This window comes from Podarcis melisellensis, assembly GCF_964234715.1.
Source record: "Podarcis melisellensis genome assembly, chromosome: 1".
Classification (NCBI taxonomy): Eukaryota; Metazoa; Chordata; class Lepidosauria; order Squamata; family Lacertidae; genus Podarcis; species Podarcis melisellensis.
In genome coordinates, this window is record NC_138528.1 from 94,185,088 (window position 1) to 94,211,502 (window position 26,415).

General features: G+C 41.6%; 1 protein-coding gene across 1 annotated transcript in view; it reads right to left on the reverse strand.

Moving 5' to 3' along the window:
- DPP10 (dipeptidyl peptidase like 10) overlaps positions 1-26,415 on the reverse strand; it is a 582,520-nt gene that overhangs the window by 375,239 nt on the left and 180,866 nt on the right. The window lies entirely within an intron of this gene.

The window sequence follows — 26,415 nt, forward strand, 5'->3', positions numbered from 1 at the left end:
AAGGTAAATCTAAGTACCTTTTTTAGTTCATTATGTATCATCTCCCAGAAGGCCTTCACCTTCGGGCAGGTCCACCAGAGGTGTAAGAATGTCCCTTCCTCCTCTTTACATTTCCAACATTTGTTGTCAGACAGGTGATATATCTTTGCAAGCTTGACTGGGGTCATGTACCACCGGTATGTCATTTTCATAATATTTTCCTTCAGGGCACTACATGCCGTAAATTTCATTCCGGTGTTCCATAACCTTTCCCAGTCTTCAAACATAATGTTGTGCCCCAAATCCTGCGCCCACTTTATCATGGAGGATTTAACAATCTCATCCTGTGTATTCCATTTAAGCAACAAGTTGTACATTCTCGAAATTAACTTAGATTTTGGCTCAAGCAGCTCTGTCTCTAATTTCGACTTTTCCTCCTGGAAACCCACTTTTTTGTCCGCTTTAAAAACTTCCTGAATTTGAGCATAATGTAACCAATCTCGCACCTTGTTTTTTAACTTTTCCATACTCTGCAACCTCCAATTATCTCCAATTTTTTCAATTATTTCCCAATATTTAGGCCAGTGGGCCTCCATATTGAGTCTTTTCCGTGCTTTGGCCTCCATCGGTGAGAGCCACCTCGGAGTTTTACTCTCCAATAAGTCTTTATATTTTGACCAGACCATAAAAATTGCCCTTCTGACAATATGGTTTTTGAATGATCTATGAACTTTAACCTTGTCATACCACAAATATGCATGCCACCCAAAAGCATTATCAAATCCTTCCAGGTCGAGGACATCGGTGTTCTCCAATAAAATCCAATCTTTCAACCAGCAGAGGGCTGCAGATTCATAATATAACCTCAAGTCCGGCAGGGCAAACCCCCCTCTTTCTTTCGCATCCGTTAGTATTTTAAACTTAATTCGGGGCTTTTTGCCCTGCCAGACAAATTTAGAAATATCCCTCTGCCATTTTCCAAAACATTCCACCTTGTCCACGATCTGGAGGGCCTGAAACAGAAATAGCATTTTCGGCAATACATTCATCTTTATAGCAGCTATTCTACCCAACAAAGAAAGTTTCAGTCTTGACCATGTTTCCAAGTCTCTTTTGATCTCTGACCAACATTTCTCATAATTGTCCTTAAACAAATTCAAGTTTTTGGAGGTCAAGTGCACCCCTAAATACTTTACTTTTTTAACCACATTTAATTCCATTTCTTTTCTGAACTCCTCTATTTCAATAGTTGTCAAATTTTTTGCTAGAACTTTAGTTTTTTGTTTATTCAGCTTAAATCCCGCCACCCGACCAAAGTCAGAAATTAATTCTAACGCTCTTTTAGTGCTAGAGGCTGGCTCCTGTAGTGTTAATACCAAGTCATCTGCAAATGCTTTCAGTTTATATTGTTTCTCTCCGACCACAATTCCCTGTGCCAACCGGTCATTTCTAATCTTGTTCAATAGCACCTCCAGGAGACTTGCCTAGTTGAAGATTCTGAATGGCGCATTCAATTTCTTGGAGCGTAATGTTACAGTTCAGGGTTGCTCTCATTTCCTGAGGTATTCTTTGTAATCCATTAGTTATGAGAAATTGATCCACCTCCGAATCTTTTTGTGGCCTTTGTGAATAAAGTTCTCTGAAATATCTCTGGAAGCACTTTCTAATTTCCTCAGGTTTCTGAACCATTCTCCCTTCAATCTCTAGATTTGTAACTGTATTCAGCTTTTGTCTCTTTTTCAACTGCCAAGCCAACAGCTTCCCACACTTATTAGCTGATTCAAAGGATCTTTGTTTCATTTGTTTAATTTTCCATTCCACCTCTTGATTTATCAATTTCGAATATTGTGCCTGGAAAAACTTCACTTCTCTCAACACTTCCTTCGATTTAGGCCTGGATCTCAGTTTTTTCTCTCCTTCTCTTATTTTCTCCAAAATCTTCTCCTTCTTTTCATTCCAGAGCCTTTTTTTGATCGTGTTCTGCTGTATTAGAAACCCTCTCATAACTGCTTTACTTGCGTCCCAGATTGTTCTTTTTTCCACGGTTGTCTTTAAATTTATTTCAAAATAATCCTTTAAAACTTTTTGGGCCTTCTTAACAATCTCCTGATCTCTTAACAAAGCGTCATTCATTTTCCATCTGAAAGATCCGGTTGTGTTTAATCTCAGTTCCATTCTCAAAGCATTGTGGTCGGAGCAGGTTTTTGGGCAGATTTCCACTTTTCTAGTCTTAGGTGCCAGTCCTCTAGTTATCCATATTTGGTCGATTCGCGTCCATGTCATGTGGGCCTCAGAAAAGAAAGTTCCTTCTTTCCCTAGAGGGTTCTTGATCCTCCATATACCAGTCAAGTCCAAATTGTCAGTCATTTCGAAAAAAGTTTTTGGTAGTCTGCCGTCTTTCGTTATGTTAGCACTTTGCGACTTATCCATATTCACTGAGACGACTCCGTTCATATCTCCCAACATGATAATGTTGTTGTAATCCAAATAGTCCAGCATAGTCTCATGCAGCCTCTTAAAAAATTCCGATTTCCCTTCATTTGGGGCGTAGATTCCTAAAATTAAAAACTTTTCTCCTTGTGTCTGAATTTCAACCGCCAAAATTCTGCCCTGTTCATCTTTAAATACAAATTTTGGTGACAAGTTCTCCTTTGCATATATCACCACTCCTCTTTTCTTGACTTTGTCCGATGAAATAAATTCTTGGCCTAACCTTTTATTAATTAACACTTTTCTGTGGAGTCTTGTCACATGTGTTTCTTGCAAGCAGATAATGTCCAATTGTTCTTTTTTCAAAATATGAAATACTTTTCTCCTTTTTTCTGGAGAGTTCCCGCCATTTATGTTCCAACTAAGAAGCTGTAGAGACATCCTGGTCTAGTACTTGAGTATCACAGTTGGGTATCTATGTTATCCTCCGTTCCCGAAGGATGTGGTGCCGGTCCGCCTCCAGATGGTACGTGTCCTGGTGGTAATCCCGGTGGTGGAGGCCAAGAATCTGCGGCTCTCTTTTGGAGGTCCTCCTCGTTGTCGTGCAGGAACTTCTGCTGGTCCTCTAGTGTTTTAATTCTTACCTTCTTTCCTTTATAGGTGAATGATAAACCTTGAGGGAATTCCCACCTGTAAGGAATTGCGTTGTACCTTAACAGTTTGGCCAAGTCTGTATATGAGGCTCTAAGGTCCAACAGATATTTGGGAATGTCTCTATAAATTTCTGCTCTTTTGCCTTCAACTTCCAGAGATTTTTTAAAATGTTGGCCTAGTATCTTGTCTCTTTCCTCTCTTGTTCTCAAGCAAACCAAACAGTCTCTGGACTTGTCTTTCTTAGCCGATCTTCCCAATCTGAAGGCCGTCACAATTTTGAAGTCTTTGTCTTCCTCAACCCCCCAAAATTTAGAAAATAACTGCGTCAAAAATTCCTCTAGGTTGCCCTGCTCCAGTTCTGGGACGGCCCTCAGCCTAAGATTGCATTCCTTACTTTTCAGTTCCACCATTGACAGGTAGGCTTGCTGTTCTCCTACCTGTCTTTTCAGAGGTCTTACTTCCCCTTTGATCTCCTCAACCTTTTTGCACGCTTGCTCAGCTTTTTGATTGGCTTCCGCAGCTAATTTATAGTTCTCAGCCGTAGCTCCTTGCAATTTCTCAATAGCCTGGGTATGCTGGGAAACCTAATCTGATAACTTACTGATAGTAGATGTAGCTCTATCAATTTTAGATGACTGATCGTCCACCTTCTTATTCAAAAGTGCCAATTGTTCCAAGATTTGTTTCAAGACTGGATCAGTTCCTCCAGTTGCCATTTCTTCTGTAGCAAGCGTTTCAACTTCTCCCTCCTGTGCCGTCAGCACAGTTGGTACAGAGGATCTACGTTGATGTGTTAACGTTGTTTGAACAAGCTGCCCAGCTCTCTTATCTTTTTCTTTAGCTTCCTTAGCTTTAGCTGCTCTTGTTTTCCCTGGGCCGCTCATTCCCCAGCTGCCTCTGTTCAAGGTCAAATAGTCTTTCAATCCATGAGAAAGGCAAGTCCAGAATGTAAACAATTAAACCACAAAGAATCTCGATATAATACAGTTCCCAGGCCTCTATACCTCTGCAAATCCACCGGGGGGGGGGTGTTTCATGAGAAGGAAAGTTTCTTTTCCGCCATCAAAGTTCCTATCAACTTTTATAATCCCCAAGTTCAAAAAGGAGGTTTCCAGATAGTTCTGTTTCAAAATAGTGCCACAAGGTGACAGAAAGGTTCCAGTATCAATATTAAAGCGATAATGTATCCATCCATGCAACAATTTATACTTCAGAAGAAGTTTCAGCAGCCTGACAGTTCTCCTTTGCAACACTGGCAGCCCGACAGCTCGGTTGTCCCCTTTAACTCCACGTCACTCCACAGTAGGGGGAAGGTTCCGTAGCAAAATAAACCAAATGATTTAATCCTTCATTCCTTTTAATTTCTAAAAACACAGTCTATTGATGCCCCTTCGTACTATTTTCAAAGTCTCTTTTTAAGCGCTTCAGCCCACATCAAATTCTTTGCTTTGCTCTGATTAGCAGGGTCGGGAGACGGACTTCCTGTTACTCGCCTCCCGTTTTCAGCCGAATTAAATAAATTTAAGTCAATCTTTAGTACCCCTTACTCACGGGTAAATTGCAGCCAATTCCGATACTTTTCAAGAAGAAAGGTCGACGCTCATCAGCAGCAGCAGCGCGGCTTCACTTCCGCGAAAAGAGCGATGAACTCACAGCGCCGCTCCCCCTTTCACGTTCCGGAGCCTCTTACGAGGTCCCTTCCTCGCTTCTGGGGGGGCTTCTGGCACCCGCCGAGTCCCACGGCCGCAGGCTCGCTCTGCCTGCGGTTTATCTTAATGGGTCTCCGCTTTGCCGTAGCAGACGACCCTTTTTCGCGGAGCCCCTCTTCACTGGGTAAAGGGGACCGCCATTGCCGTTTTGCGCCGCCTCCGGAACTCCAACATCAGGGTCTTTTCCAGGGAGTCTTCTCTTCTCATGAGGTGGCCAAAGTATTGGAGCCTCAGCTTCAGGAGCTGTCCTTCCAGTGAGCACTCAGGGCTGATTTCCTTCAGAATGGATAGGTTTCATTCAAAAGTCCCCCCCTCCCCTGTTTTCAGTGAACACATTGAGAGGGATACAGAACTGCACCCTCTGGCCCCACCTTCAGCAGGTATGGCTCTTCCAGGTGTAATATCCCTGGCCTCTACACATTTTCTTTCTAAAAGAGAACCTTACTTACCGTACATAGAATTGTATGAACGTAGAATCCTCCAGAATATTGGTGTGTGTGTCAAATTGGGTTGCCTATCACATGGGCAGCTGTACATGAAGGCAACTACATACATGTTGGCTCCCCCTTCATATATTCCATTGAATGTATGGTGGTAAGTGAAGACATAGCTGGCAAAGACATGCATGTTAGTATTTGAGCCAGGGGGCCATAGACCTCCTTTCGTTTCCACACATTCAGTAAAGGGAGCTTCGCTGCCTAAAACTAAGGTTAAGCCTACTAAATAGACTTAGAAGAAAGACTGTACCCTTTATATTCTTAAACAGAAATATTATATATTCAGTGTCTGCATTTTGCTCCATTTTTATACCAGATTGGTTTCCTACATTATGAAACTTTCAGGAATAATGAATTAGTAATCCGTGAGACTTCTAAATATAATAATTTTTTTTGGGGGGGGGGTGATATATATTTCATTTTCTTTAGCTTTCTTGTCTGAGAGTTTAAGGTTAATTGGGGTCATGTTTTCATGTTTCCCCACAGCCAGGAGGCTAGAAACCTATCTTTTAAATTAAATTGAGGACTTTTTTATATTCATATCATTTCAGGAGCTAGAGATGGGGTGGGGAAGAAAGAGACTATTCCTTATTGTGAGCCTATTGATAAAATCATTGGTAAATTGTCTCATTTTGGACAGATATACTCCTCATTTTTATCAGTTTCTTCCTGATACAATGCATGTTTACTTACTATATCTAAATCAAAATGCACAAGTTACATTTCAGTTAAATTCACTAATTGCAAATGAAATAAATAGCTAAACAGAGTGCAAAGTTCCTTTTAAAAATATATTTTAACACTCAGTTTTTGCGCACTGACTAGTTAGGAAGAATAAAGCCTGGTTTCCCCACCCCCGACAATGACCCAAACTGACACAAACATAATTGTACTCAAGCTATGGAGATTCTCAAAAAATTAACCTGTGTTCTCAAATATAACTGCTTTCTGGAGAGGATAATTGCAATAGATGGGGACGTTTCTATTTTAAAGTGTTCTTTGACCACTATTATTGGAAAGGCCACTGGAAAATTGGATACCATTCAAATAACACTGTGGAACAGCGATGAACAAACTCTGCTACCACTTTTGCTGATGCACTGCAGAGAGCGGTCATTCCTGAAGTGCTGCCCTACTCTCCTTCTAAAATCATTTGCTCTGGGGGCACCATTACCAAACTGCTAAAGACATGTGCTTTACAATATGATGCAGAGTATTGCATCCTTACATTTATATCCACAACGTAATCCAATACAGCATACATGTGGTTCTAAGGTGGCCACCCATCCAGGAACTCATCAGATCCAGAGCTGCTCAGTCTCAAGAAGGTGGGGACCTCATGTGCCTGCAGGCCATATCCTGGTTGCATCATACACCTTCCTTTCTTATTCCCCTTCTATGCCCTCTTCTCAAAAGCATTCCACAGCTGAAGTGCATTGCATCAAATGTTCAAAAACAGAACACCCCTCCTCCAAGTATTAGTCTTGTAATGCCAATGGGTGCTGCTGTTGTGATGAACTCAGGTTGCAGAAGGTTTGTAGTGGCCACTCTGCAGAGCTACATGTGTGTGAAGAATGGTGCGTATGTGCAGAACAGTTGGCGCAACTCCCATTCAATGAAGCTGTTGTCTGTGCATTCACAATGCAGGACTGAAATGTCTCCTCAGCTCATCTGAGACTTACGTTTTCAAATCAGAAGTTGGCTTGAGGAAAAACACATCAAAGAAAAGTATTTCGCATGAAAATACAGGATACCCATGGATTGTAGCTAACGTCGTGCATATGCAACTTCATACACCAGCAGTGGGATCGCACTGGACCTGGAGTAAATGGTAATGTGCACATAGCCTCAGTCTCTAACACAGGCTGTTTCTGTCTGCCAAAAACACGCTTCAAGATGAACAAGCCAAAGGGCTATTTACATGCAGCTGAATGTTTGGCAAATAGTTATTCAAGAGCAGTGACCACTCACAAGGAAATGAAAATGACAGGGAAATGCTTCAAGCGCCCTGCTACAGCACGGTAAAACACAGATCATTTTAAAGTGCAGTGAACAATCACTTGTGCTGGATAGTGCTCACAGCACATGCACACACCCTACTTGCACATAAGCACATGTACACATTTAATGAGGTGGTTTAGGTGGAACTGCAGCCTTTTTAATATGTTTTCTCAAGTTGCTTGTACAAATAGAAAGACTTGTTATTATAAAGGATTGAGGCTGCATCAAAATGCCCTTATTTGCAGGCCTCTCTTGAGATATATGGTGGGATGGCAAACTGGGGTGGGTATCATCCCTCTTTTAACCAGCAAGAAACCATAGTAGGTACCGGAAGCATTTCCCTCACTCCACTTAGTCTTCATATATCACCACATAGCTATATCTCAGGAAAAGCCAAATCCTAGTGAGGGCAGGAAACATGCTGCTTTTTGTAAAATAGCAGCAGCAACAATAAAATCAATATTTTTTGTCCAGCACAGAATGCAACCACTGCTTCTGCCCGAACTATATGCAAGTAGTGAAAATGGTTAACAAGGGTGGCAATTTCACACAACATGAAAATCTTTCTTCCAAACCAAAAAGAAAAAGAAGAAAAAGAAAAAGCTAGCAAGCTTCTGTCTCAGCCCTTCAAAGAATTCTATAGTTCAAAACTGGTAAAATGTTCTGTTACCTTCCTTTCTCCTAGTACTTACATATTTTACACTGGAAACCTTTTGAAATAATGGTGAAAGTAACTAGGGCATTGAAAAGAAAGCAACATCCAGACCATATTCACAAATTACTATTTTCCATGTTCTCCCCCAGAAACATTGAAGATTTGTTAAGTAGGGCACCGTAAGTGGGCACCATCTTCTTTATTCTCCCAAGGGTTGAGAAAATGTTCTGTATCTGTTTGCTCCATGACACTAAAGGGATTTCGCAAGTTCCTACTTTTATTTTAATAAGCAAATCTTATGAGTAGAAATCTTATGAAGACAGAACTATCAAGTATTGGCTGTATGCGGCTATTTCTGTAAAACATGGACTCATTGCAATATGCTCTCAAAATTTGATACAGGAATTTGTGCCCATAAGATTGCTACACTCACTCATGCTGGGGCTTGGCAATTTTAGCCTCTGAACCTGATGGTCTTAGTTGGAACACTCACCTCAGTGCTAAGTATTCACAAGATCTCTGCTGGGATAAATTCATCCAACCTTAGTCAGCTTGGCCCCTTCCCCTTCTACTTCCTTCCACCAGGGGATGCATTCCAAAATCCTTGGATGCATTGCAAAACAGAAATGTCACAGAGCACTGACAGCATCAGCCCCTGATAAAACTCTCACCTAGGTAAGAAGATACAATGGTAGTTTCTTGAATCATAACCTCCTCACGGTCCCTCAATGGCAAAACACCTCCATGGTTAATCTTGGTTATCAATTGCTTCTAAATTTAACCATGGGTAGGATTCAACTGAGGGCCATCAGTAGAAGCTCTGCACAATCACTTACATAGCAAAGACAGAAATTGTCCTTCCAAGATGGCAAGATAATACAAATGAGCAATGTAGTTTGGTTGTCTGTATAGTCTCAACATTATCTGGTACAATCTGTCTTCAAACATTCTTCTGTATTAATGAGTTTCTGTGGATTAAGAAGCTCACATCTGTATACAGTTTGGAGCTGTTACGTTACCTTTGTTCAAAAGTTAAATGTTTTAATGAGCTGAAAGTGACTACTTTAAAAAAACTGGAGTGAAAAAAGGTCAGGTAGCAACTACTAGCTCTGTAACTAGCAAAAGAAGTTCAAGTACATATTTGGCATTTTAGAGAACCTTCAGGCTTAGTTTGATGAGTTATTAAAATTATGGTTGGCCTATGGGGAGAATCACGATAATTGGTAGAGGTCATAGATAATCAAAAGTGTCTCTCCCAGTGGGATGAAACCTATTAAAATCAGATATTTAAATCTCTATACACTTAAGTATTCCAGTCATGTGCAAAATGACTTGTCCCAAATCTTAGTCTCCAAGGAAGAATGCAGACATTTTCCATTGTTCTTTATTTGGTGCTAATTAACATTTTCAAGAGGTTTAGAGATGGAATGTGCTTACTATACCCCAAAGAAATAATTCTTTATAGCTGCCAGATCCTTGCATTATCTTGTTAGAAGAATTCACTTTCAATATTCTGAATGTTTAGATTACTTTAAATGACATCTTGAAAGCTAATAGCACACACACACAAAAGAATACAAAATACAGCCTATTATTGCTATTGTGAGAGGCTGATTTTGAGAATCATGTTAATCAAATCAGGTTTTGTCAGTGTCTCAGAAAGCCCACTTTGAAACCAGAATGACAAAGATTATGATTGCTGTTTTGTTACTAATATGAGTGTCATTTTCCCCCAATGTACTAGCCATGTAAAAACAGACTAAATTAAAATACTAAACCTTTCAACTCTGATTTATTTATTCATCATTTACATACTTAGATTCCTATCTCACTCCTTTTATTCTGAGGCCTACATAAAAATGTAAGTTACATTTTTAAAATCAGACTAATATAGAACATACTTAAAAACTTTATATGCAATCAATATATGATATCTTATGTCTTGGCTAAAACAAAAGCCACAAGGAACAGAACAATCTTGGAATACTTTGGGAAATGGTTCACACTCAGTGAGTTTTTAAAGAACTGGATTCCATAATTATAATGCTACATGCCTAATGTGGCAGTTCTTATGTTCCTATGGGGTGCGGCACTCATCTCGCTTCAGGCCGAGGGAGCCAGTGTTTGTCCACAGACAGCTTTCCAGGTCATGTGGCCAGCATGACTAAACTGCTTCTGGCCCAACGGGACACCGTGACAAGTGCCAGAGTGCACGGAAACACCGTTTACCTTCCCACTGCAGTGGTACCTATTTATCTACTTGCACTGGTATGCTTTCGAACTGCTAGGTTGGCAGAAGCTGGGACAGAGCAACAGGAGCTCACCCCATTGCACGAATCTGAACAAATTGGCAAGCCCAAGAGGCTCAGTGGTTTGGACCACAGTGCCAACAGTTTTAATGCATAATGTAGGCTGGCATTTACAGCACGGATGAATAAGGAACTCTTATAATATCTAACAGATTTATGAGACATCCACTCTGAAAAACTAGTCACTAACACTTCACATTTGGCATTCCAATTGTTGCTGGACAGCAACTCCCATCATCATTGACCAGTGGCCATGCTAGCTGGAGCTGATGGGAGTTGTAATCCAACAAAAACTGGAGGTCACAGGTTCTTCGTTCATAATGAAGTCACAGACAAAACAGTTCTGAAATATACTCGGAGTCGAGAGTGGATTTCATGCTCTTTATTTATTCAGCTCATAGTGGTGAGGGGGAATGGAAGTTCCCCCAGAATGTCTGCTTTATATACATTATTTACACAATGGGCCCCACGTGATTGGCTAACTCCAGGATTCTCCTGCAGGCCAATCAGGTTGCAGATTCACTTCCACCTGGAGCTGGATTGTGTGGCTCCTGTGGACCAATCAGACTGCTGCATTCTGGATCCTATTGTTCTAGGACCAATCGGACTGCTGCATTCTGAATCCTATTGTTCTAGGACCAATCAGACTGCTGCATTTTGGATCCTATTCAACTCAGTACATAACAAGCTCATTTCCATTTGACTAAAAGCTGCACAACAGAAGCCAGTTAAAGCAATGCAAAACAGAACTAACAATCCTGAAAGACACTAATCCTTGCTGTAGATCAGTTGTGGTTCCTTCCTTGAGCACTTTCTATAACGTTTTTCACTTTAAAGATCACCCTTCAATACCAGCTTTCAGAGTGCAGTTAAGTATGCTATTTAGGCTTCGTAATGTCATTCTAAACTTAGATGTGATTAGAATTGCTAGGTCAATTATACAGTATTGTTTGTTGCTCATTCTTTATTCATTCATGTAGCCATTCAATCACTGGAAGCAATGTGCTATGTACCTCTCCTCTTGAGGTGTAAAAATAATTTATCTCCTGGAGTTCAGAGTGTTTATCCACCAAAATGAGGGAGAGAGAAAAGGCATGGTTGGTTGCCAATCAAGTCAGAATGGGAAAACAGGCCCTACACAACTTGACTAAGTTCCAACACTAATATTGCAGTCAAACCATGCCCGTTTGCAATTATTCCTCTTTTCATCATCGGCATGAAAAAATGTCATGAAACAGTGTTAGATCCTTGCAGTTTGAAATAAAGCAAGCCTGGATGTGCATTCCATATGTGCCATAATAAAATGCAAATAAGGACTAGGGAAAAATTTTATGAGCGGTAATTTGTGGCATAGTTTTCAAATCTACCTGGAGTGAAATGTTCTGCTGTCAAAGCCTAATTTAACATTTTAGTTGTTGCCCTGGGAATGCCTTTTATATGGCTTTATAAGCTCCTTTTAAAAACTGTGCATTGCATGGGATTCATCTTCACCAGCAAAGGAGAAAGCTCGCTAATGAGGTTAGGTCAACAGAGTGACTGATCTGAAGGCACCTGGAACAAAAACGGAATGAGCCAGGCTTGGTGTGGCTTTCACTAATAAATGGCCTGTGCTCTTCTAACCACAGTGACTCCTATATTTCTATGGCTCTCTGTGTGGGCTCTAGGAAGAAATTGATGCTGAACCAGCATGGTCCTCTGCCCTGAAGCTCATCTCTAGCCAGGTTGAAAGAAAAGGGCAGCCAACAGTACGGCGGCCATTGTCCCTTCTCCCAGGGACGGGATATTGTGCAATTGTCATGAGGAAAAGATTTGCCAAGTATGCTGCAAAAGCTAAAATGGTTTTATTTCACTAAAGCACAAAAAGCTGTGGCAATACAAACAATGTATCATGTCCATGCCCTAGAAACAATATTTTAGGGCTCTAAAAGGCCTTTGGATAATATGTGGAAGCTAAAGACATAGATGGAGAAGATAAGGGAACAACAAGAGAAGCAGAAGTGCAAATATCAAAATATGCACCTGCAAGTACAATGCAAGTTTCCAGCAGAGGACTTGGGGCTGCATTCTGATGTGCAGTTTATTGCATTAGTTGCACTGGTTATAATGCTAACGTTTGTCCCGTTTCTAACATTCCTTGTAAATAATAATAATAATAATAATAATAATAATAATAATAATAATAATAATAATATATTTATACCCCACCATAGCTGTCAACTTACAGATTTGAAAATAAGGGACCAGCAGCCTTGAAAATAAGGGACCTGCAGCCTCACCTGTTCCAGGCCCTCCAGTCTTCCTGCCTTCCTGCAGTCTGGTCAAACTCATGCTGGTAGCTTCGAGAACACTGTCCAACCAACTTTGTAACCAGAGGTTTAACTGAATAGAATCTGAATCACATGCACCACAAGGCCTATGCAGCCTCAACTTATGATGGCTCCCCGGCCTGGCTTTGCACTGCAAAGTTTGCAGCAGCATGTGCAACAAAATGGCGTCCAGCATTCAAAAAACCCCTCAGCTTGCATTAACTAGCCACACACAAGGCATGCAAGCTCCACCCCCCAGTTGTTCTTAGACTTCTTATTGGGTGAGCAACACAACCAAGCAACACAGTTGGAGCCTCCCTCCTCCCTGGCTGGCAGGGAGGGAGGGAGGGAGGGAGAGAAGCTGCTTCCTTTGAAATTTAAGGGACATTTAAGGGACATCCATCAATAAGGGACAGCAGCAGGACATGGCCCTGGAATAAGGGACTGTCCCTTCAAATAAGGGACACTTGACAGCTATGTACCCCACCCATCTGACTGGGTTTCCCCAGCCACTCTGGGCGGCTTCCAACCGAATATTAAAAACAATACAGCTTCAAACATTAAAATCTTCCCTAAACATGGCCGTCTTCAGTTGGCTTTTAAAAGTAAAATAGTTGCTTATTGCCTTGACAGTACCTGATGTGTTACAAACCTGTGGCTTTTTTATCGAAATACCTCCATGTCATGCTAGATTTTAAATGCCGACAAAGAAACGTATGCCAGGATACCGCCTTAATTTTCAACACATGAGTGGTGATGGTGTTAAGATGAAAACTGCAGGGAAATTACAATGCAAAAATCTCACAATTTCCTGAGCAAATTGATTTTTATCTGGAAACAATTAACATGGTAATGAGCACTAAACTTCTGTTAGATTCCACTAGATTTCCAGAAGTGCCTTTTCTGTCATGTGAAAGGAGGGCCCTTGATGTTGCCAGCAATAGTGAGTATATGGACAGCATATACACAAGTCACTTGATCAGAGACTCCCCACCATGGCAAGATTTATTGTATTTCTGCTTCAAATTACAGTAATTATTCCTAAATTTGCATCTATATATACACATTTGAATAATATATAAACTTGCATCTTCTTTTGTCGCTTTTTTGATGACACATTTCCTCATTTTTTCATAGTGTGTAAGTGTCCACCCTAGTTCTGGGAGAAAGTTCCAGGAGCCAAAAAGCAGTCTTATTCATGCCAAAAGTTCTAAGGTGCTTGGGCAGGGCCCTTGCAACTCATCTGAATGCTTGTTACTGTCAGGGGAGACACTTGCAAGAGAGGAATGTCAAAATCGGTTCACTCACAAGGCTCTGAGTCATGAGAAGAAACTATGCTGCAGTGGCCTTAATTAGTGCCCAGACTCTAAAATAGTAACACCTTCAATAAGGAAGGACATGGCATCTCATCTACGCTCTCCTTTTGCTCTCTTTCCATTTTTTATTAATTTTTGACATTTATATGCTATGCTTCGATGTCCAATTGATTGGATTGGAATCATTGAGACACCATGCCTCCAGTTCCCAACTCAGGCAGCCTATCCAAAGGGATATCCTAGGTGATGGGACTGTTAATACCACTGAACCATCTGGCAGAATCAATACAGTCACACTCCCCTTGTTCCTTTCCCAGTATGAGTCACCAAGGCATCAGTTATTCTAGAGTCCCACGTGCCATGTAGAAGATCCTTGAATAAGCTGATGGCTTCTCTTCTGTATCAGTCAACTATCTGAACAAGCCTCTCCTTTTCCTCCCTCTTTTTTGCTATTACTTATTCTGGGGTACGGGACGTGGGTGGCGCTGTGGGTTAAAGCCTCAGCGCCTAGGGCTTGCCGATCGAAAGGTCGGTGGTTCGAATCCCCGCGACGGGGTGCGCTCCCGTTGCTCGGTCCCAGCGCCTGCCAACCTAGCAGTTCGAAAGCACCGCCAGGTGCAAGTAGATAAATAGGGACCGCTTACTGGCGGGAAGGTAAACGGCGTTTCCGTGTGCTGCGCTGGCTCACCAGATGCAGCTTTGTCACGCTGGCCACGTGACCCGGAAGTGTCTCCGGACAGCGCTGGCCCCTGGCCTCTTAAGTGAGATGGGCGCACAACCCCAGAGTCTGTCAAGACTGGCCCGTACGGGCAGGGGTACCTTTACCTTTACTATTCTGGGGTACATCTACCACATCAATGACACGGAATGAAAGAATACAAAATGAAGGATGTTGTCCACTTTGATACGTGTGTCCAGTGTGTATTGTAGAAGGTAGCAGAATCCTTGCATTATGTTTGAGATAAGCAGTGTGTTGTGCTGTTCTATTAGCTATAAGTTTGTGTTTTATGAGGTGCATCCCGAACCAGATCCAGAAGCTGAGGGGGAAGACAGGAGAAGCAGAGTAAAATAGGCAAAGAAATAGGCTGGACACATGACTGGATGTGATGAATAAAGATGTCCTGAAGAATCACTAAAATCTATTTTTCATTGCTAAAGGGGTAGATACAAAACAGTAGGCACCTTTCTTCCCAAATGAAAACAGATGCTCATTTGGGATATGTTAAATTTATCAAGACTGAGCAGCTGTTTTGTAAAATTTAGGCTACCAAGTTTTGAGACTAGTAACGGCATAATATCGGAAGCTACAGTTCTCAGCACCACACACAAAACTACTGTTTTGATCTGGTTTAACTAAAAGGTATGTTTGCCTTATAACACTTGATCTGTTGATTAATATATATATATAACTTGGACGATTTCCAAATGAGGTTTAGCCACACCATTGCCCTCTTCAGGCATTCAGAAATAATGCAAGAGGCTCAACCTGGGGAGGGGAGAATGTGCCAAACGCACCCTGTTCGGTCTCAGCAGGAACTATCCTGCACTGATGCAGGAAGGTACTTAGAAGCCTGTGACTGAGAGCCCTTTCAGACTTTCCTGCTCTACTCAGCAAGGTTGTATGTGATGTGTGTATGTGTGCAGATAGTGTGACTTGTTGAATTAATGATCAAACTGTGCACTTGGGGACAGGGGAAATAATTCAGTGGCCTCTTTTAACCCAAGGCTTTCTGGCCAAGTTTCTGACAGGCGATCTCTTCTGCATCCCTCTCAAGCATTTGCACATCTTTCCGTTCACTGACATTGATGGTTGGGAATGGCAGGGAACAGTCACAGTTATATAAGGCAGCTCCCAGCTTTTGTCTTCTTAGCAAGTATATTCACACTGAGTTTGTGGAGGCGGACTTTCACTAGTTAAGAAGGATGTAGATCATGAAGGGGGAAATGGCACATGCTGAAACCCATTCAGTGTCTGGCACTGCCTTCATTCCAGGGCTGTGGGGACAAACTACAATATCCTCTGTTGCTTGCACAGAAAACAACCTCCCATGTTTTAAATGTAGTCCCTTCCCAGCTGGACATACTTTGATTCTTTTACATGTGGAGTTCAAAGGAGCCATTTTGAACCCTATTTCTGTCTATGTGAGAAAAACGAAACACAGTTGAGGGAAATCGCTTGCATGCAGGGGATGTTGGCGAAGCTGTTGTGTCTGTCCAGCTGTTACTTCACTGTAGATGCTCCCCTGAACAGATTGAAAATGAAAGTTGCCTTAATTATACTGGCAGACAGCGTTGGAAATTGAATTGGAAGTTGAAAAACAAAAGTTGTGTGCAGTTCATTCTATTAGTGGTAAAGAAAATCTTTTCTGATTTAGAATTATCTAAACGGGAACGTGTATTTTAAGCAACTATGTGACAGTTTGAGAGAGGGAGTGATACTGCTGCAGCAGGCTTCTCTCCTGACCTGTGCACAACAACTGCACATTTATTATAATGTCTGTAAAGAAGTGGTGAAGTTGCCAATTTCACAGTGAGAGAGCCCTCAGCACAGAACTGTAAATCCAAGGGTTCTCCATATATTCTAATGAACCCATGTAGGGTGGGTAACGGTGTAAAACACTGCTTCTTTTTTCACACATACTCATTTAGGTCTAGATTAAAGTCTCAAAATGGCTTTTCATTTCATACCTTTCATTTATTACAAGGTATGTGAAATCACAGTATTCCAACCTCTTCACTTATTCATTAACTCATATTATATGTAATAGTGTGGGGGTCTATTGTGCTGTTTCACAGATCATTAATAAATCATACCTGAACTTCCATGCTTGGTTGTGATTTTCTTAAACTTCATGGGGGGTGGGGAAGCTTTCAGCCGAAAGCAGCTGTAGCAGAGTCAGTGCCAAGCCTCCAAATGACTATAAGAACATAAGAAGAGCTTCTTCCGGATCAGGCCAATGGCCCATCTAGTCGAGCATCCTGTTCTCACAACGGCCAACCAGATGCCCGTGAGTAACCTTTCGGCTGAAACCAGGACCCAAGCACAGGAACCCTCTCCCGCACCGTGACTTCCAGCAACTGGTTTTCAGAAACATTACTGCCTCCAAATGTGGAGGCAGAGCATAACTATCATGGCCAGCAGCCATGTATAGCCTTACCCTCCATGAATTTGTCTGGCCCAGATTACTTATGTTGTAAATGTAAAAATGAGTCTTAAGTAAGGTTGAAATAGGGATCACATTTGGATTCTTCTTCCCCTTTAAACCGAGTTTCCATTTTCATGTAATGGATATACTTAAATACATAGCTGTCTCCAGTACCTCAAAATAAATTCACATCAGTTTTCTGTAATATTGTTATGACACCATTTCAAAATCACCCACATTGTCTGGGTTTATATATAAGAAAGACACATGTTCATTTAGGTGGCATCTTTGAAAAGCAGGAGGCCTGAGAGGGACTTTGAAGGGAGGGATTCGAGGGAGCTCGAGCCTTTGAAGACCCACGGATGAGAAATGTAGTCAAAGATAAAATTAGTCAGTTGTCCTATAAAATCTTTCAGGACCTTGATGCTTAATACATTTTCAACAAATGTATGCAGTGTTTTCTAATACTCCTGAATTAAAATGATAAATTATTTACCAAGCTTACCAACTAGTCAATAAAAGATGTAATTAAAGCTCAGAGTCTTTATAATTCAGACTACTGTTATCTGCTTTGGGAAACTTGAAAACACTAGCCTATGTGAATTCATGCAGAGCTTTTCCACTTCCAGTTTCTGTCAAACTCTTTCAGCAAACACTACTGCCACCTCCTGATGATCTGCTGTATACATGTGTATGTGTATGTGTGTGAGAGAGCAAGATATAATATTGGAAAGAATCTGAATTTTAAACAATAAGGAACAGAAATGCATATGGTAATCTGATCCTACATTTGACCTCTGAAAGGGTTGAGTTCAGTGAGACTTAGGCTGTGTACACGCTTGTGTTTACTCTCCATCCAATGTGCTCCCCTGCCGGTTTGTGAAGTAGTGTACACACAATGTTAGCCACAATCTATATCTGTCGTGTATCTGTCCTGTCGTTTTTTATGAAATGCTGCATTTTCATGCATTTCCCCCCAAACCAGCTTTGATCCAAACTGAGGAAAAGAACAACATAATTGCATTTTAAGCTGCTAATGTATACACAGTCTTACTTGCTTAGTTTGTTTAGGATTGGAGCCTAAACCTCCACACTACTGTTTACTATCATATACATTTTGTTTAGCCAATGGAGTTTAGAATACCAGTTTTTAGCATGGACCTTTCCCTTAATGGCTGCTCCAAGCATCCTCTACCATTGATGATTAAAATTATCTGCAGTGTTGTACCTGGACCCTGCGCTTGTCATCTGAGGCCCTTCTCTATGTCCTCTATACTAGAGAGGTTTGGAGGGTGGCAACAAGAGAAGGGCCTTTTCCATGGTGGTTTCCCAATTGTGGAATGGTCTCCCCAGAGAGCCTTGACTGGCACCATCACGGCAGGCATAAATATTCCCTTCTACTGAGGCCTATGGCTATTAAACAATCTATGGCCTGTGAAAGTGTGGGGAAGTGAATTGTTATTATAATGATTATTTTTAGTATTAGGCTCTCTGTCACTATGTTTTTATTATGTTTTTATCATTGATGTTCTGTAATGTGCTTTTAATGTTGTACAACGCCCTGGGATCTTCTGATAAAAGGGTGGTAGTGATGATAATAATAATTGAGTATAATAATATACTAATAATAATAATCGACAGCATCATCTGATATATTTGGGAAACTACATCTTTAAAGCTTTTGCTATTGCAAATTGCATTACATCAATCAATCTTATGACTCCAGATTAAACATAACTGGGTTGTAAGAAGGCATTATGTGCACCTTTTAATGTTCACCTTAGTATGACCAAGGTAAATAAGAGAATCACTAAGTAAAGATGGACAGATCAGTCTATTTCTAGTCTGTTCTCCCTGTGTTCATTCACAAATCCATTACATCCCATTTCTGAACCACTCTTTTTTTTTAAAAAATGCACAAAATTCAGCATTTTTTAATATGTACCTATGTCAAAAACACATATTTTTGAATGCATTTTATTTTACAAGATGCATTTGTATACACATTTGAACCTAAAATATGCATTACATATACATTTTGATATGGTTTTTAGAATCAAAAACTGTACTGTAGAATTTGGAGAAACGTGGAAGCTGAAGAATAGCTCCATTCTGATCCCTCTGTTAGTCCCAAAAGTACGTATCAAGGCAGTTCACTTAAACTGAATATAATCCTCAGACATCCCTAGCAGTAACCCCCTTTTGTAATTATTAAGAAGGCTGCAATCCAATATACACTTCCCTGGGAGTAAGTCCAATTGAAAAACTGGTCTCCTAAAAGAGCAAGGAATGAATTAGACTTCTTGTTTCACAACCCCCACCAAATCTATGCTTCTCTAAAAAGCAATTTCCCAAGAAGTAGCAGCATTAGCAGATTTGAAAGAATATGCATCTTTAAGTGGAAAGCAGGAAAGGTTGCTATATGAAGCACTCACCATATTTTACAGCTTCTTTTGCTGCAAAACACCTTTTAATTACTACAGAAGATTTTGGCATAAATAGCTATTTCAGTGGTGGCTGATATATCTACTAAATGGCATTTTTCTATTAATGCAGTTGTCGTTGCTGTATTAGTAGTAGAGCTTTCACCTTCCTCCAGGAAGAGGAATTGTGATCTCATTCAGGGGTAACATGAGGAGGAGATGTGGAAAGTCAGTATATATTTTTTAAATTTATACACCGTCCTTCATCAAAAGATTGCAGGGCAATTCCACAGAATACATATAAAAAGTGACAATGATGAAGTTGATGTTGTATATGTGAATGAATTGTGTAGGCTTTATTTCCACCTTGGAGATATTTAACCGATACAGACAAGGGTGCCATCTTGCCCTCAGGATTGTGGGTGCCCATGTCACATGCACACGTCTGAGTGTTACGTCGCATATATGCAATGCAGGGGCTAGCAGCAACAACTCCTCCTCTTCCTCCTCCTCCTCCTCTCCACAGCCAGTGAGGCACCCTTTTCCACGGGGAGGGGATCAAACTCTGCCTCCACGTCCGAGCCTCACCCCCTAGAATAGAGTGCTTTGCTGCAGAGGGCAGATCTGAACCGCTTCTCTCTTGAAGGCAGCGCTGCTGCCACCTGCCAGCTTTTTTCATGTACTTTGTGGGTTCCCAAGCACCTACAGCCCCCTGGAGTTTGCTCCTATGGATACAGATGTAAAGAAAATATTCTGGAAGATACAGAGGGAGAGAGATAGAAAAAACCTCAATGCTATACAATTCTAGTAATTAAAAGTTTGTTCTGTTTTCAGTAAAAAAAATAAAAAATTAATGCCTTTCCAAATGGGCGATTTTTAAGTATTCCCTCATGGTATATCAGTTTGCTGCTACCACAGATAATGCATATTGACTTAAGAGAGCGGATGCTCTACATTTTTATGAGGCTTCAGCTCCCCAGTGCAATTATGGACCTTGAAGCAAATTCTCTTTGGAATTAGAGCAGAGACACCCTGTTAGGAACAGAGCAGGATAAAAGAAGCAGGTTCAAAGACCCCTTTCATACTGCCATTGCCTGGTGTCATGTTATATTCTAGCAATGGCTGTGTTACAGCATGTGAAAGGACAATGAGAATGTGGGACAGAGAGAAGACCTCTCTCTCTCTTTCACACTCTCTCTCTCTTAGCTTTTCAAATATTCTGATCCACAGAGAACCTTTAGTTGTTCTCCTTATAACTTAATTAGAATTCTGTGCAGTGATGACTTTGAAATGGAATGTTTACCCTCCCAAGATGTTGACAGGATAATCTCTCTTGAGGCAGGAGTAATTATTTCGCTAAGAGCCCACAGAAGTGTGAGGTTCAAAAATATGATATGGTATGGGTAAAAATAATAATAATGGGTTTGCACTGTATGATGAGTCCGTACATGGCTCAATTATCCATCAGTCCATCCTGCCAACTACATATGGTGGAGATATTTTTCTTTAACACTAAAATGTTCAATGAGTGTAATGAAGAAGCTAAGAGGTCTGGTCTGGTCTGGCAGATTGTTAGTGTTAGATTTCATATTGCAATAAGGGCTGTAAAACATCCCAAGAACTAGTACAGCACCGCCCAAGCGTTCAAGATTTCCTGAACAGTAGGTGTGGCACTCCGTATTCTGTATTTGCATTGAAGCCCCACCCCTTGCAAAGCAACCAGGGTCATGGGGTACACTTGAGTGGTTTATTTTACTGCAAAAAATGTTAGAGCTGTTCACACCATGTAACTAAGAGTGGCATATGAGGCCTTTCTTCGTGTTCCTTTATTATCTGGTGGTTGGGATAAGGTACATGACCTTCTCATTGGGGGCAGCACCCATCACTGTGAAACTCCCTCTGAAGAAATGTCCATGAGGGTAGCCCTTTCCCTCCTACATGTTATAACTTTTAAACACTCCAGTTGTAATCAACATAATATTTAAAACATAATGCTCCCAACATAATATTTAAAACATGATAAAACATCAAACAATAAAAGCTTCCCTAAACAGGGCTGCCTCCAGATGTCTTCTAAAAGTCAGATAGTTGTTTATAAAAGTCAGTTAGTTGTTTATTTCCTTGACATCTGATGGGAGGGTGTTACACAGGGCAAGTGCAACTACCGAGTAGGCATTGAGAACAGGCCTGGCATCAACAACTGGCATCCTAGGAAGCTGCCAAGATCCCAGCATCATATAGCATGCAAGTTTGACTCCTACCCTGCTTCTCCCAAAAAGGAAACTGCTTTTGAGAGCTGCCATTTTAATTTTCCACCATTCCTCTCTCAATCTCTTTGAGCATTGTGGAATATCAAAATTACCACTTTAGACGCCCAGGCCCCCCTGAAGCTGGTAGCCAGCTCTGTTGAGGAGCATGACCTGGTATATCTTAATATGCCAGTTACAGAATACCTGGAAACAGAGGTCATTTTATTGCTGCTTTAGACTGCATACACACCATTAAATTAAAGCACATTTAAAGCAAACCCACCCAAGAATCTTGGGAACTGCAGCTTGCTATAGGTGCTGCAAACTGTAGCACCAGGAAGAGTAAACTATACTTCCCAGGTTTCTTTTGAGGGGGGGTGCTATAAAATGTGCTTTGAGTGAATGGTTTGTATGTAATCTTATGATGATGTTGGTGGTAGTTTTGATGACTTTAGTTTTTATATTGTGATGTATTCTGCTCCTGTCACTTTATGTGTGATATGGCCATTTGTGGTGGATGCTTTAGATGAGTTTCCTGCAATGCAAGGGATTGGACTAGATGACCCCCTGGGGGTACCAACTCTACAATTCTATGATTCTATGGTGCAAGAAGCTTCCCAGAGGGTGCTGTGTAGCCAAATGGAAGGATATGAATTGCAAAGCAGAATAAAAGCAGGCTTGTATCTGACTGATTAACACTTGGAGGAGACCCAGGCTGGATCTAAACACATCAAAAAAGCATTTCAGGAAAACGCATTGTAAACTTTATTATGAGAAATCACGTTGGCGAAAGACAGGACTCCACAGCACCATCTGGAGTCACAGTGTTATCAAGCATATAAAACACTTTTACTTTATCAATGTAGCTGGGTCCCCACTGGAAAGTTAGTCAAATTAACTTAGTCGGTTAATTTAATCAGATTAGAAAGAGACATTCTTGAGGATCCTTTGTTTTTGGCATTGCCTGCAGACGGTGAAAACTGTCCTTAGTTTTGAAAGCAGGGCAAAAGTGAGCTCACCTACTCCTACTTTGAATCAAAATAAAAAATAAAATAAAATAAATCCTTCCAGTAGCACCTTAGAGACCAACTAAGTTAGTTATTGGTATGAGCTTTCGTGTGCATGCACACTTCTTCAGATACACTGAAACAGAAGTCACCACACCTTTATATATAGTGAGAGGGTGGGGAGGGGTATTACTCAGAAGGGTGGTGGGAATGGGTGATTGGCTGATAGGTGTGGTAAACTGTTGACGACTGTTAATGACTGCAATTGGTCTTACAGGAAAAAGCAAGGGGTGAGATGGCTAAAAATAGCTTTATCATGTATAATGAGATAAGAACCCAATGTCTCTATTCAGACCAGGTCTCTCCATGGTTTTAAGTCTGGTTGTTGTTGTTTAGTCGTTTAGTCGTGTCTGTGACCCCATGGACCAGAGCACGCCAGGCACTCCTGTCTTCCACTGCCTCTTTAAGTCTGGTAATAAGTTGCAATTCAGCAACTTCTCTTTCCAGTCTATTTCTGAAATTCTTCTGTAATAATACAGCTACTTTGAGATCTTGTATACAATGTCCTGGGAGACTGAAGTGTTCTCCTACTGGTTTCTCTGTCTTGTGATTCCTGATATCAGATTTATGTCCATTTACCCTCTGGCGTAGGGTTTGGCCTGTTTGTCCAATATAGAGAGCTGAAGGGCACTGTTGGCATACTTTGTTGCTGAAGGACCCACAATAACTTGGAACCCATTCTGACAGTGCCTTTAAAGCCTTGGCTTCAATACCAACCTCTGGCAGAAAAAGTAACTAGCTAAGAAAGAAAGAACACATTCTGCATGTTTATTTTTGTGCTAGGGCTCTAATGCTCCTCTCTCTTAAAATAGATCTGTTTAATCAAAAGAGTGGCATATGCTGGCCCTTGGGCATTTGGAGATTGCTTTCTTGCTTGGTTCATGTTTATCAAAGGAGCTGCAGGCTCAGTTATTTTAGCTAGGATTTAAAATATTGCAGGGCAAGGGCAAGACGTCACTGGGCTTGAGAGAAGTTCCAGCCACAGTTTGTTCTCCCAAGTCCAGAATAGCCTGAGTAAAATTCATGTTGTGGCCATGAATATCCCAGTCACATCAACAAAGTGCTGGTTTGGATGGCCGAAGAGTAGCTTGTGTGCTTTAACAGGCATGTGTGTGTGAGCTCATAGTTGACTTGCAGCAAATAAATAAATAAATCTTATCCTTAAGATCATGTAATCAGATAATGTAATATTTTGTTTTCAGGGCTTAGAAACTGACAGGCCTTAGCAACAGCCTCACTCTTTGTGCACAGTGTGATACTGGGCAACCATGGAAGATTATGTGTTAAATCATGTGTGTGAAGGTGTGAACAGAGGCAACATGTCTATCATTTAAATGTGCAGAAGCTTCCCCATGTAATCTCATACCATGCAAAAAGCCAGCTAACATATCCTGCATGCAGAGCCTGAATGTGCACAGTATGTGCATTGGTAAACAAATGGAGATTGGAAGCGAGGGCTGCACAATAACATTCCCATCTCCACACATTACGGTAGTTATCCATGATATTTCAAACATCTAAATTGCACTGCTGATCAAAAGAAAATAAGGCTTTCCATTTAACCTATAAAACATAGTTAAAAGAAAAAGAATCAGAAAAAGAGCAATCCAAGTACTGTAAAGTAAGGGATGCGGGTGGCGCTGTAGGTTAAGCCACAGAGCCCAGGGCTTGCCGATCAGAAGGTCGGCGGTTTGAATTCCCGCGAGGGGGTGAGCTCCCATTGCTCAGTCCCTGCTCGTGCCAACCTAGCAATTCAAAAGCACGTCAAAGTGCAAGTAGATAAATAGGTACTGCTCCGGCCGGAAGGTAAATGGCGTGTCTGTGTGATGCTCTGGTTTGCCAGAAGCGACTTAGTCATGCTGGCCACATGACCCGGAAGCTGTATGCCAGCTCCCTCGGCCAAGAAAGCAAGATTAGCGCTGCAACCCCAGAGTCGGCCACGACTGGACCTAATAGTCAGGAGTCCCTTTACCTTTTATTCAATTCAAAATGACAAAGTATGTGGCTAGTCCCACTACATTCAATGGGGCTTAAACCCAGGACTGCAAACCAAAGTATGTAATTTTGCATGTATATTTTCCAGCGTTAATATTAGACTGTGATTTTCCAATTACAGTGGTACCTCGGGTTAAGAACTTAATTTGTTCTGGAGGTCTGTTCTTAACCTGAAACTGTTCTTAACCTGAAGCACCACTTTAGCTAATGGGGCTTCCTGCTGCCGCTGCTGCACAATTTCTGTTCTCATCCTGAAGCAAAGTTCTTAACCCAAAGTAATATTTCTGGGTTAGCAGAGTCTGTAACCTGAAGCATATGTAACCTGAGGTACCACTGTATAGTGACTGTTAATTGCATAAACTCTGTCTGATTCTTCTGTAAGGAAACACTATAGCCTACAGAAGTTGATGTGGACAGACATACTAAAAACTGCCATTCCCCAACCTGATGCTCTACAGATGTTTTGTACTACAGCTTCCATGATCTCCCATCACCATGACTGTGCTGGCTGGCACTGATGAGAGCTGGAGTCCAAACATGTGGAAGGCACTAGCTTGGGGAAGCCTGCTCTTGCCTATTATTTTTCAGATAAATAGGTATTTATTTCCCATTTTAAAACTACTGGGTTTTTAAGTACTTGATCTTGTGGAGTTTTATTCCTTAAAGTTATTGTCAGTGTGTGTCAGAGGACCAACGCTAGTCAGTAATAATGTACAAAAGTCTTTGTTGAAGTTCAGTTTCCATTTCCAAGCCGCAGCGTGCAGCTCTACGTCTTAGAACCTAGATCGGCGAAGCTCCGTCTGAGTCTCCACCCCCTGTACACCAGTTTAAGACTCTAGCCTTACTCCACCTCTTCCGTTGCTCTTTCCTCCTCTGGGTCCTTCTGCCCCCCGGGGTCTCCTCCTTTCTGGACTCTTCTGACGCTGACCCCCCTGACTCTTGTCCCTCCTTTCGGCGTGCTTTAGGACCTGGCTCCCTATCCGGGCTCCCTGCTGTGCCGCTTGCCTGTACATTTGAACTTGGCGCGCGCGCCCAGCCTCCAACTTTCCTCTTGACCGTTTCCGCGCTCTCCGATGGAGGCATGGTCAATCCTGACTCATCTCCTCCCGCTGGTGGTGAGCAGCCTGATCCCGATACCTGGGACTCCTCCCCCCCACTGCGCTCTGGCGGGGAAGCTGGTCCTGATTTCCAACTGCTGCTCTCTGAGTCCCCTCTGGCCCCTTCTTCCTGGGGTGTCCCCCTAGACACCCCCCTTGCTCTGACCATGGGCGCCCCCTTTTGTGAATCTTCCGATTCGCTGGAAAGATTCAGGGACCTCGGACCACTGTCATCGCTTACGCTCCCTTCGGATTCCTCCCCCTCGCTCTCCATTTCCTCCCTCTCCTGTGCCTCTGCTCCTGAACCCCTGACAGTGTGATTTTCTCATTCTCATCTTTCTAGAATACAAAATTCTGAAGCGCTACTACATCCAAAATAAGCCACATTCAATGTGTTCAATTGCAATTATAAATAGCCTACATGCCCAGATGCAGCCTTTGATGCAACCCTTACCTTTTATAAGAACTGACCCAATTTGATTGGTTGCAAAATAAAAGAAAAAGCTACAATATCTGGGTGGAAAATTATATTTATCTTCATGCCAAAGGAAAAAAACCCAGCATTTCATATGTCTTATCACA